The 10,441-nt window shown below is 42.8% G+C and overlaps 1 long non-coding RNA gene across 7 annotated transcripts; it reads left to right on the plus strand.

The window, feature by feature from the left end:
* The first annotated feature begins 3,943 nt into the window (after window positions 1–3,943).
* On the plus strand, window positions 3,944–8,320 carry LOC133397172 (uncharacterized). Of its 7 annotated transcripts, XR_009767553.1 has the most exons (6): window positions 3,949–4,577; window positions 6,253–6,794; window positions 6,867–6,973; window positions 7,204–7,277; window positions 7,367–7,549; window positions 7,652–8,320. It is a non-coding gene; the product is annotated as an uncharacterized LOC133397172 (long non-coding RNA). The 7 variants fall into 7 exon arrangements; XR_009767555.1 differs by having other exon boundaries at window positions 3,944–4,577; window positions 6,253–6,973; window positions 7,207–7,277; window positions 7,364–7,549; XR_009767551.1 differs by having other exon boundaries at window positions 3,945–4,577; window positions 6,253–6,973; window positions 7,159–7,277.
* Window positions 8,321–10,441: the final 2,121 nt, after the last annotated feature.

Genomic DNA, 10,441 nt, shown 5'->3' on the forward strand with positions numbered 1-10,441 from the left:
AGTTAGCCGTTTAATCTTAAAGCTTAAGCCAAGCAAATGTAAATACACAAGGCCTGCAGACGTTTAACCACTGCATTTGGTACACAAACGAGGGCTGCAAGATATAGGAGGAAAGAAAATGCATGACATTGCAATTTTTTATTTTTCAAACCTTTTGAGCTGTATTGTGATGTGAAATAATACAGGATCAGTGTTGGGAAAGGTCATTTTTCTACATAAACTAGTTCAGTTCATTGTTCCAAAAATGAACAAATTAAATTCATAGTTCATAATTCCAAATTTTGAACGAAGTTCACCGGTACAAAAACAAACCCCCCCCCCCCCCCTTAAATATTCCCCTTAAAATACTGATATTTTATTTCCCCATAAAATGCCAAAATTAAAAATATCAAAATTAATAATAGAAAATGGCGAAAATATCATATTTTAACCACACATAGAGTCCAAAACAATTTGTTTGCATCCCGGAGAGACTACCTGTAATAACCTTAACTGTCAGGAAAAAAATATGTATCATTTATTTTATTTTATTACCCAAATGCAAAAAAAACGGGGCCGGGACGCGTGAACCGCGATGTAGCAGGCGTTTACTGTACACCAACATCGCAGCAAAATCGCGATGACGATGCGCAAACAAAATATTGTGCAGCCCAAGTACGCATGGGGGGGTGGGGGTCGGGGTATCTATTTGCCGCTCATGACATTTGTCCATCTGCGATGATAGCCAAGACACAAGACAGATGGTGTACCTAATATTTTGTCCATTTCAGACACCTTCATTATGTATGCATAGGGGGCGGGGCTATATTGGTGACCACTTCATTAATAAATAATAAATACATTTAACTACTTCCACCTCCTTTTCGGACGAGCAGTACATGGTGTTTCAGTATGGGATATGTGCATTGTATTTTTTGGACTGCTTGTTTAAAATAAACTTCAACCAATCATTGAATTGGGCCAACATGATTATTAAATATTATAATCCACAGTTGCATAAATTACCTTTCAGTTTCTCTTTCATTGCCATATAAATTGAAATTGAAGTTTTTTTGTTTGTTGGAGGACCGAAATAAATTTAACGTCTTCCGACTCCTTTTTGGACGAGCAATACATGGTGTTATAATAAAATGGAATATTTATATTGTAGATTTATTTTTTTTCTGGTTTTGGACTGCATGTTGGAAGTATCTTTTAATTCTCTTTCATTGCCATCTTGGCTGAAAGTGAAGTTTTTTTTTTACATGTAAAGTGGCACATGCACAAGAAAGTCACTGACTGCTTTTTTAAAATTCCTGACAGGATCGAGGAGGTTTTGAGCGGACACGCAGCCGACAGACGCAAAGTTGTGGGACACGTGGACGGGTCTGCGCTACGATGACGAGGACAACCTGCTTTTAGGACAGGTCTGTTTACTGTTTTCATGCAGCGGACGCCATGTTGTGTGCTTGAGGAGGTGTCTGAAGTCACTCGGCCCTTTCTCGGTGTGCTTTGACCTCTGCTTCTTGTACTGCACAACACGGACACGCAATAAGAACATCTGCTTTTAAATTACATGTGGCGCAGCCCAAATAACTTTTTTTTAGTAACATGGTGTTGTTTTACTAAGTTATTTCAAAATGCATCTAATTATTAAAAAACTAGGTTGCTGTTATTTGAACGTTAGTTTTTTTTGCAACTTGTTAAAAGCACATGAATAGAACCACTGAATGATGTTCTTGTTGTGGGTGCGTGCGTGTGCGCAGTACATGCAGCTTGGCTTTTGCAGTTGGTGCGTGTGCTCACGTCAGCGACATCACACACCTCCTCAAGAGCACAACATGGCGTCCTCTGCCTTTAGCTGCTTTCATGTACAGCCTGCCATCTAGTGTTTGTGCAAATATAATTTCATTGCAATAATGGTTTCAGATTGTAAAGGGGAAAAAAAAAGTTTTTTTGTACAATATCAGGGTGAACTGCAAAAAGTTTGTTTTATTGCAAACTGTGCCTTCACTGAGTTTAAACTTAGCAATAAAACACTCTTTTTCCAGTTGAGCAATATCATGTACAGCTTTTTTTTTTTTCACAATTTGAAACCATTCCCAATGAAAATAAATTTACAAAAACACTGGATGCCAGGCTGTACATGATGAAAGCACACGAGTGACACTTGGGAAGAGTACATTATGAAGTGGCCGCCAATGTTCGCATATTTCAAACTTTATATGCGAACATTAGCGGCCACTTCATTAGGTACACTTGGGAAGTGTAAATTCTACTCCTCGCAAGTGTACCTAATGAAGTGGCCGCCCATGTTCGCATGTAATTTGCATATTTCATACTTTATATGCGAAACATTAGCGGCCACTTCATAAGGTACACTTGAGGAGTAGAACTTTCCTCTTCCCAAGTGTACCTAATGAAGTGGCCGCTAATGTTTCGCATATAAAGTATGAAATATGCAAATTACATGCGAACATGGGCGGCCACTTCATTAGGTACACTTGCGAGGAGTAGAATTTACACTTCCCAAGTGTACCTAATGAAGTGGCCGCTAATGTTCGCATATAAAGTTTGAAATACGCGAACATTGGCGGCCACTTCATAAGGTACACTTGAGGAGTAGAACTTTCCTCTTCCCAAGTGTACCTAATGAAGTGGCCGCTAATGTTTCGCATATAAAGTATGAAATATGCAAATTACATGCGAACATGGGCGGCCACTTCATTAGGTACACTTGCGAGGAGTAGAATTTACACTTCCCAAGTGTACCTAATGAAGTGGCCGCTAATGTTCGCATATAAAGTTTGAAATATGCGAACATTGGCGGCCACTTCATTAGGTACACTTGAGGAGTAGAACTTTCCTCTTCCCAAGTGTACCTAATGAAGTGGCCGCTAATGTTCGCATATAAAGTATAAAATATGCCAATTTCATACTTTGCATGCGAACATTGGCAGCCACTTCATTAGGTACACTTGGGAGGAGTCGAACTTACACTTCCCAAGTGTACCTAATGAAGTGGCCGCTAATGTTCACATATGCAAATTTGCATACTTTGTGAACATTGGCGGCCACTTCATTAGGTACACTTGGGAAGTGTAAGTTCGACTCCTCCCAAGTGTCACTTGTGTGCTTTAAGCTTTCATTAGATACACTTGGGAAGGGTAAGTTCTACTCTTACCAAGTGTACCTAATGAAGTGGCCGCCAATGTTCGCTATTAAAGTATGAAATATGCATATTTCATACTTTATATGCGAACATTGGCGGCCACTTCATTAGGTACACTGGGGGGGGGGGGGGGAGTAGAATGTACATGTACCAAGTGGCTGCCAATGTTTGCATATCAAGTTAGAAAATATGCAAATTAATTTGCATAGCCACGCCCACAAATTTGCATGTAATTTGTGTGGGGGGGCCCCCCCACACACACACTTTTTTTGTTAGAAGAATGAAGTCAGACAAGTTTTTTTTCACAAGTTTTATTTTTTTGCTTAAGTACTTTTTTATTTTTATTTTTTTAAAGCTTACATGTTGGATGACGATCGTCTATTTGTCACTGCCTGGTGAAGTCGTCGGCCAGTGGGAAGAGATTGCAGACCTAAGACAAAATGTCATCTGAGAGTCCAATCAACTTGTGCTGCAAATGTTTTTTGACATGAGGTGAAACTCACCAGTGATGAAAAGGGTGTGAAATTTGTTTTCTGGGACTGTCCAAGTGCTCGCACATCTGCATTGCCAGGACACTGACCATGTTCCTCAGCACCTGTGGAACAACAACAAATTTGGTAGAAGTAAAGACTGGAGTCAAGCGCAAAGAGCTTACCGTTAAAAGAGTCAACTTCAGTGTTGGATGACAGGTCTACTTCACCAGACAGTCACTGACGACAGTTTCATTGTGAAAAGAGCGCCGGTGTGCCGTGACCCTGGAAAACAAAGACATCCGTGAATCAAACCTTTATACCCAACATGTTTTTTTTTGTAGCAAATTGTTTGCAATGAAACTTACAGGGAAAGGATGTGCAACTTTTTTTTTTCTGCGACTGAGCCCTCGCAGGAAGCTGAACATGTTCCTCAGCCTGTGGAAGAACAACAACAAATTTGGTAGAAGTAAAAAGCAAAGAGCTTACCGTTAAAAGCTTCAACTTCAGTGTTGGATGACAGGTCACTTCACCAGGCAGTCACAGACAACAGTTTCCTCATCACTGTTGATAGTCACCAGTCATCATGAGGAGAGCGTGGACCGGTGTGTCGTGACCCTGGAAAACAAAGACATCCGTGAATCAAACCTTTATACCCAACATGGTTTTTTTGTAGCAAATTTTTTGCAATGAAACTTACAGGGAAAGGATGTGCAACTTGTTTTTCCTGCAACTGAGGCCTCGCAGGAAGCTGAAGATGTTCCTCAGCCTGTGGAAGAACAACAACATGTTTTGGGCAGAGAAAAGTCACGATTGTGGAGAGCATACCAAAGTTGGCTCCTCAAATTCATCCCCCACTTTGGTTGTCCTTCAGCTGAGGAAGAGGAGCGCACCAGGATGAGAGGAAGGCCTGGACCTGAAGCCAGCCTGCATGCAGAGTCAAAACCAAAAAGCAGGTGAGTGATCTTCAAAACTTACTTTCAGAGTTGGTTTGCAGCTTACATCTCAGCATGGTGGACAGGAAGTTTATCATGAGGTCATTTCCCCCACCACCACCACCAACAAATCAAGGACTTGCATTCATCAAGTGTCTCTGCAACAGATCAAGTCAGACCTTAAAGGAGATTGCTTCATGAGTCAGTCCAAGGTGTGTGGGGATGCTGGACTCAGGTTCTCCAAGACTGGCGACATTTCTTTGACCAGTTGAAATTTACTGTGCAAAACAAAACAAGTCTTATTTTATTAAAATACCATTGAAGCTGAATTTAATTTATCATGAACATGCATACTTTGTTCTCATTGAGGACCCCTCGTGAATCTTGTTCCTCTCGCTGCTCTGGATGGCTGTCAAGACGTGATGTGAGGGGTGGTTGCTGCAAGTCATCTCAGGTGTCCCTGACCCTCCTCCAGAAGATTACCTTTAACACAGATGGACATGCAGGAGGAAACTGGAAAACTGAGGCCAGAATTTCTAAAAGACATCTGTTTAGTTTTGTGGTACAGCACATTTGACAAGAGAATAAAACCCACCAGCAATGAAGATGTGACTTGTTGCTGCCTGGGACTTCATCCAAGTGCTCACATGGCTGCATTCACAGGAAGCAGAGCATGAAGGAAGGAAAAACATTTGATCAACATTGTGAGGATTGTGACCTTTATTCACAGAGTGGACTGTAAAGTGTGGACACCAGTACAAACCGTCAAACTTGTCCCCAAACTCTCTGGCCACTCCACAGTTTGGCTTCAGCACCTTCTGATGTGGTCTTCCAGCTGAGGAAGACATGCAGCGCAAGAACAATAAATACTTGTAAATTGTAAAAGACATCTGTTTAGTTTTGTGGTACAGGCACATTTGACAAGAGAATAAAACCCACCAGCAATGAAGAGGATGTGACTTGGTCCAAGTGCTCACATGGCTGCAGTCACAGGAAGCTGAGCATGAAGGAAGGAAGGAAGGAAAAACATTTGGTCAACATTGTGAGGATTGTGACCTGTATTCATAGAGTGGACTGTAAAGTGTGGACACCAGTGCAAACCATCAAACTTGTCCCCAACTTCTCTGGCTGCTCCACAGTTTGGCTTCAGCACCTTCTGATGTGGTCTTCCAGCTGAGGAAGACATGCAGAGTAAGAACAATAAAGACTTGTTGTAAATTTGCATTAATTTCCCCTGCAGATTAAAAATGTTGCACCAGAGTCCACTAAAGGTGTAATGACCGTTTCCCCCACAGTCAGCACGTCGACCAATGTGTCGTGAGCTCCCTGAAGAAGCCAATAAGACATCCTAGTCAAACATTAACCCAACGTCGTTAAATTATGTTTTTGAGATGAAACAAGAGACACTGAGCACTCACAGGAAGTTGAACATGTTCCTCAGTCTCTGGAAGAACAAACATGTGAGGACAAAACTGAACACAAGAAGGACCGTCACACTGCTAATCAAGTTTATTTTCAAGTCTCAACAGCATTTAGGACCTTCTGCACAACTTGTTTGCCCAGCAGGTGCAGGATCTTGGGGGGGTGGGGGTGGCAGGGTGCTTCTCCTCCACGATGGCTCTTGTTCTGGAAGCCGCCCTGCACGCAGAGTCAAAAGAGAGAGATTAAAATGTTTAAGGCAATCTTTGTTTTGCAGCGTGTCAAACCCAGCAGACGTGGCGACAGGAGAGCCTCGTACATCTTGTTTCTCTCGCAGCTCTGCATGACGTCAACAAGAAGCAGTCAAGACTGCACACAAAAAGCAGGATGTGAGGAGTGGTTGCTGCAAGTCATCCTCCTTCAGAAGATTGCCTTTAACACAGATGAGTATGCAGTAGGAAAATAGTAAACGGAGGCCAGAATTTCTAAAACAAAAGACATCTGTTAAGGTTTTGCCATACAGCACATTTGACAAGAGATGAAACCCACCAGCAATGAAGAGGATGTGACTTGTTTCTCTCTGGGACTTTGTCCAAGCGCTCACAGGAAGCGGAGCATGAAGGAAGGAAAAACATTTGAACAACATTGTGATGATTGTTCAGTGTATTCACAGAGTGGACTGTCAAGTGTGTGTGGACACCACTGCAAACATCTCAAACTTGTCCAACTCCTCAGGCTGCTCCACTGTTTGGCTTCAGCATCTTCTGATGTGGTCATCCAGCTGAGGAAGAGATGACAACATGCAAGGCAAGAAAACAAGTGAGATCAACAAATACTTACGTTGTAATTTGCATTTATTTCTCCTGCATATTAAAATAAATTGAACTTGAGCCGACTGAAGCCGCAATGACAGTTTCCTCATTGCTGATGACCATCACCATCAAGACGAGCGCGTCGACCAATGTGTCGTGACCTCCCTGAAGAAGCCAAAAAGACCGGTGAGTGAACCAAACATTGTGGTTAATTTATGTTTTGAGATGAAACAAGTTTTGCCTGCGAACGCGGAGCACTCACAGGAAGTTGAAAGTGTTCCTCAGTCTCTGGAAGAACAAGAACACATTTGAGGGCACAGAAAACTGAACCAGTCAAACTGCTAATTGAGTTTATTTTCATGTTTCAACAGCATTGAGGACCACCTGCATAGTCACGTAGAACTGTTTTTCCCCAGCAGGTGCAGGATCTTGGGCCAAGGTAGTTCTCTGCCACAATGGAACTTGTCCTGGAATCCACCCTGCATGCAGAGTAAGCAAGCAAGTGACTGACTGAAGAAGAGACAGGTTTAAAAATGTTCATGGCAATCATTTTGTTTTGCGGCATGTCAAACCCAGCAGATTTGGTGACGGTCAGCCTTTTACACGATCTTGTCACTCACCCAACGCTGGATGAAGTCAAAAGGATGTCCATCTTTGACGCAGATCATGTCAGACCTTGAAGCAGGAAATCTGCTTCACTCGTCGGTCCAAGCCCAAGATACTTTTGCGCCACCTAGTGGACATGACCGAAGAGTAGTGAAGGTAACTTACCTCGTTGGGGGTCCGGATTGCAGCTCTGTGCAAATGACAGAAGAGAGAAATATGTAAAACTAAAATGTTTATATCAGCAATTTTGTTTTACAGAGTGTTCAAACCCAGCGAGGGCCAGCTCCAGCCTCGAAGTCCAGCATCTCAGTCCTCAGGCAGCGCCGCTTAAAGTGGAGGTTGCACACAGAAGCAGGATGTAAGGAATGTTTGCTGCAAAGGCACAATCTTTTACCATCACCGTTGGAGATTAATGCATTTTGGGTGTTGTGACATGTTCCCACCTTAATGTCATCACAGGAATAAATCTGTTCGCTTTTGCCACATGGTAGCTCATCATTTGCTGAAACAAATTGATATAGTTTTCATGTGTACCAGTGTGCATGTCTCACCAGTGATGAGAGCAGGGTACACCGGGCTCGCTAAACAAGAAAGACACAGTAACATAATTAGCAACGTGACATTTGGTAAGCATGTGTATACAAAGTTGAGCTGCAATAAAAACCTCAAGGCGTCATGCTGTGAAAGATACAGAAAGTCTCTTCGAAGTAGATCTTTCAGAATCAGTTTGGCCGCTTAAGACGGAAGCCTGTGGACAGAAATTAGACAATTATGAACACACACATATATAGGTACAGTTGTTATAATTCGGTTTAATTGAGAATATGGCAACCTACCTCCCACGAAACGGCGCTCCTCTCCAGATGTTGGAAAGGGTTGGAGCCAATACTTTCATGATCAAGTGCAATGCATTTATGCATTTATTTATTGCCATACAAGTCAAATAAATGAGTTTGTCATTTTAGCAGGCACTTGACTTTATTTAACTTCATTCAGGCAAACGTGTTCGTTCGCATGCTAGCTAGTTTGATTGGCACGCCGAAAACATGAATTCGTGTTAAAAGTTGGCGAACCAAGTTGAAATGATTTGGCAAAAGAAGAAGTTTGAAGACTGACCTTGTGGAAATGTGTGGAGAGCAGCAGCGGCGTGAGGACGACGGGATGCTGTCAGGCGCTGGAGAAAGAACGCTCATGCAATTAGTCGCAGCTTAAATAGCTTGCAGCTGGCCACGTCATCGCACGTGCGGGTTTTTTTTTTTTAAAGAAAAAGCTTTATTTAACAAAAAGAAAGGAAAAAAACGCATTTTGACGTTAAACATTCGAAAATATGTCAGGAAGTCTAAATGCAGGACCGAGCGCGGTTCGATCCCGGTCCGCCAGCACCGAAGTTCTCCTCGTGATCGTGTGAGCTATCTTCAGGTGATGTTTCCGGTACTTTTGGTCCTATTTCTTACATATGCGCACACGACGCCCAAACGTCAAAACTTGAGAATGTCGCCTGATCCGATAAATACAACCTCCAAATGCGAGTTGGACAAGCCGAGAGTGGTCGAGTGGTCTACGACGATACCTAATGTTTAGATCGACTCGGGTTCGATTCCTTCTTTCTCCTCCGTTTGCTGTCCTTCAATATTTGCATTTATGTGTCGATTTGGAGAAGTGAGGCTCGAACCCGAGACCGCCTGAACCGGAGGCAAAGTTTTACACCAATCGACTACCTTATTTGATTTTTTCCGCCAATTTTTGGTCCTATTTGTTTTGTATTTACTAGCAGAGAACGCATAAATAGAACAAACGTCGTGATGCTTGTCAGCTCGGTTTGTCGAGTGCTCTAAGAAGTTGACTTTGGTCTGGAAGGACCCGTGTTCGAATCCCTCTCTATTATCCATTTGGAAAGCTTCAATATTTGCATTTCTTTAAAGAAATGAAGCAGCAAGTGAGGAGTCGAACCCGGGTCACCTGGACCAAAGGTAAAGTCTTAGACCATTCAGCCACTCTGGCGTGTCCGATGAAGTAGTTAAGAGCCAATGTGTACTGTCGGTCAGTGTCGCCCCCCCCCCCCCAACGCGAGGCGCTCAAGTGCCTTTTTTTAAGCTCTGTTGACCATTTTTGGTGGTTACTGAGGTCGCCTGATCCGATAAATACAACCTCCAAATGCAAACTTGACAAGCCGAAAGTGGTCGAGTGGTCTAAGACATTGACTCTGGTTTACTTTGACTCGTGTTCGATCCCTCTTTCTGCCCTCCACTTGTTCATTTGTCGAATTTATGTGAACATGTGAGGCAGTAAGTGGGGTTCGAACACGGATCATCTGAACCGGAGGCAAAGTTTTACACCGCTTGACCATTTGATTTGATTTTTTTGCAATTTCTGGGTCCTATGTATTTTTCACTGATATGCAGCGGAAGGATAAATACAACAGAAATCCTGATGTTGCTGAGCTCGCTTGGTCGAGTGGTCTAAGACGCCGACTTTGGGTTCGAACGAACCAAGTTCGACTCCCTCTTTATTCTCCATTTCGAAAGCTTCAATATTTGTATTTGTTTAAACAAATGAATCAGCAAAGGAGGAAACGAACCCGGGTCACCTGTGGCAAAGGTAAAGTCTTAGACCATTCGGCCACTCTGGCGTGTCCGGTGAAGTAGATAAGAGCCAATGTGTACTGTCGTGAATGTCGGCCAGTGCCGCCCCCCCCAACGCGAGGCGCTCAAGTGCCTTTTTTTTAAGTTCTTTTGACCATTTTTGGTGGTTACTGAGGTCGCCTGATCCGATAAATACAACCTCCAAATGCAAACTTGACAAGCCGAAAGTGGTCGAGTGGTCTAAGACATTGACTCTGGTTTACTTTGACTCGTGTTCGATCCCTCTTTCTGCCCTCCACTTGTTCATTTGTCGAATTTATGTGAACATGTGAGGCAGTAACGTGGGGTTCGAACACGGGTCATCTGAACCGGAGGCAACGTTTTACACCGCTTGACCATTTAATTTGATTTTTTTTTTGCAATTTTGGGTCCTATTTATTTTTCACTGATATGCAGCGGAAGGATA

Source organism: Phycodurus eques, chromosome 22, assembly GCF_024500275.1.
Source record: "Phycodurus eques isolate BA_2022a chromosome 22, UOR_Pequ_1.1, whole genome shotgun sequence".
In the NCBI taxonomy this organism is placed as follows: Eukaryota; Metazoa; Chordata; class Actinopteri; order Syngnathiformes; family Syngnathidae; genus Phycodurus; species Phycodurus eques.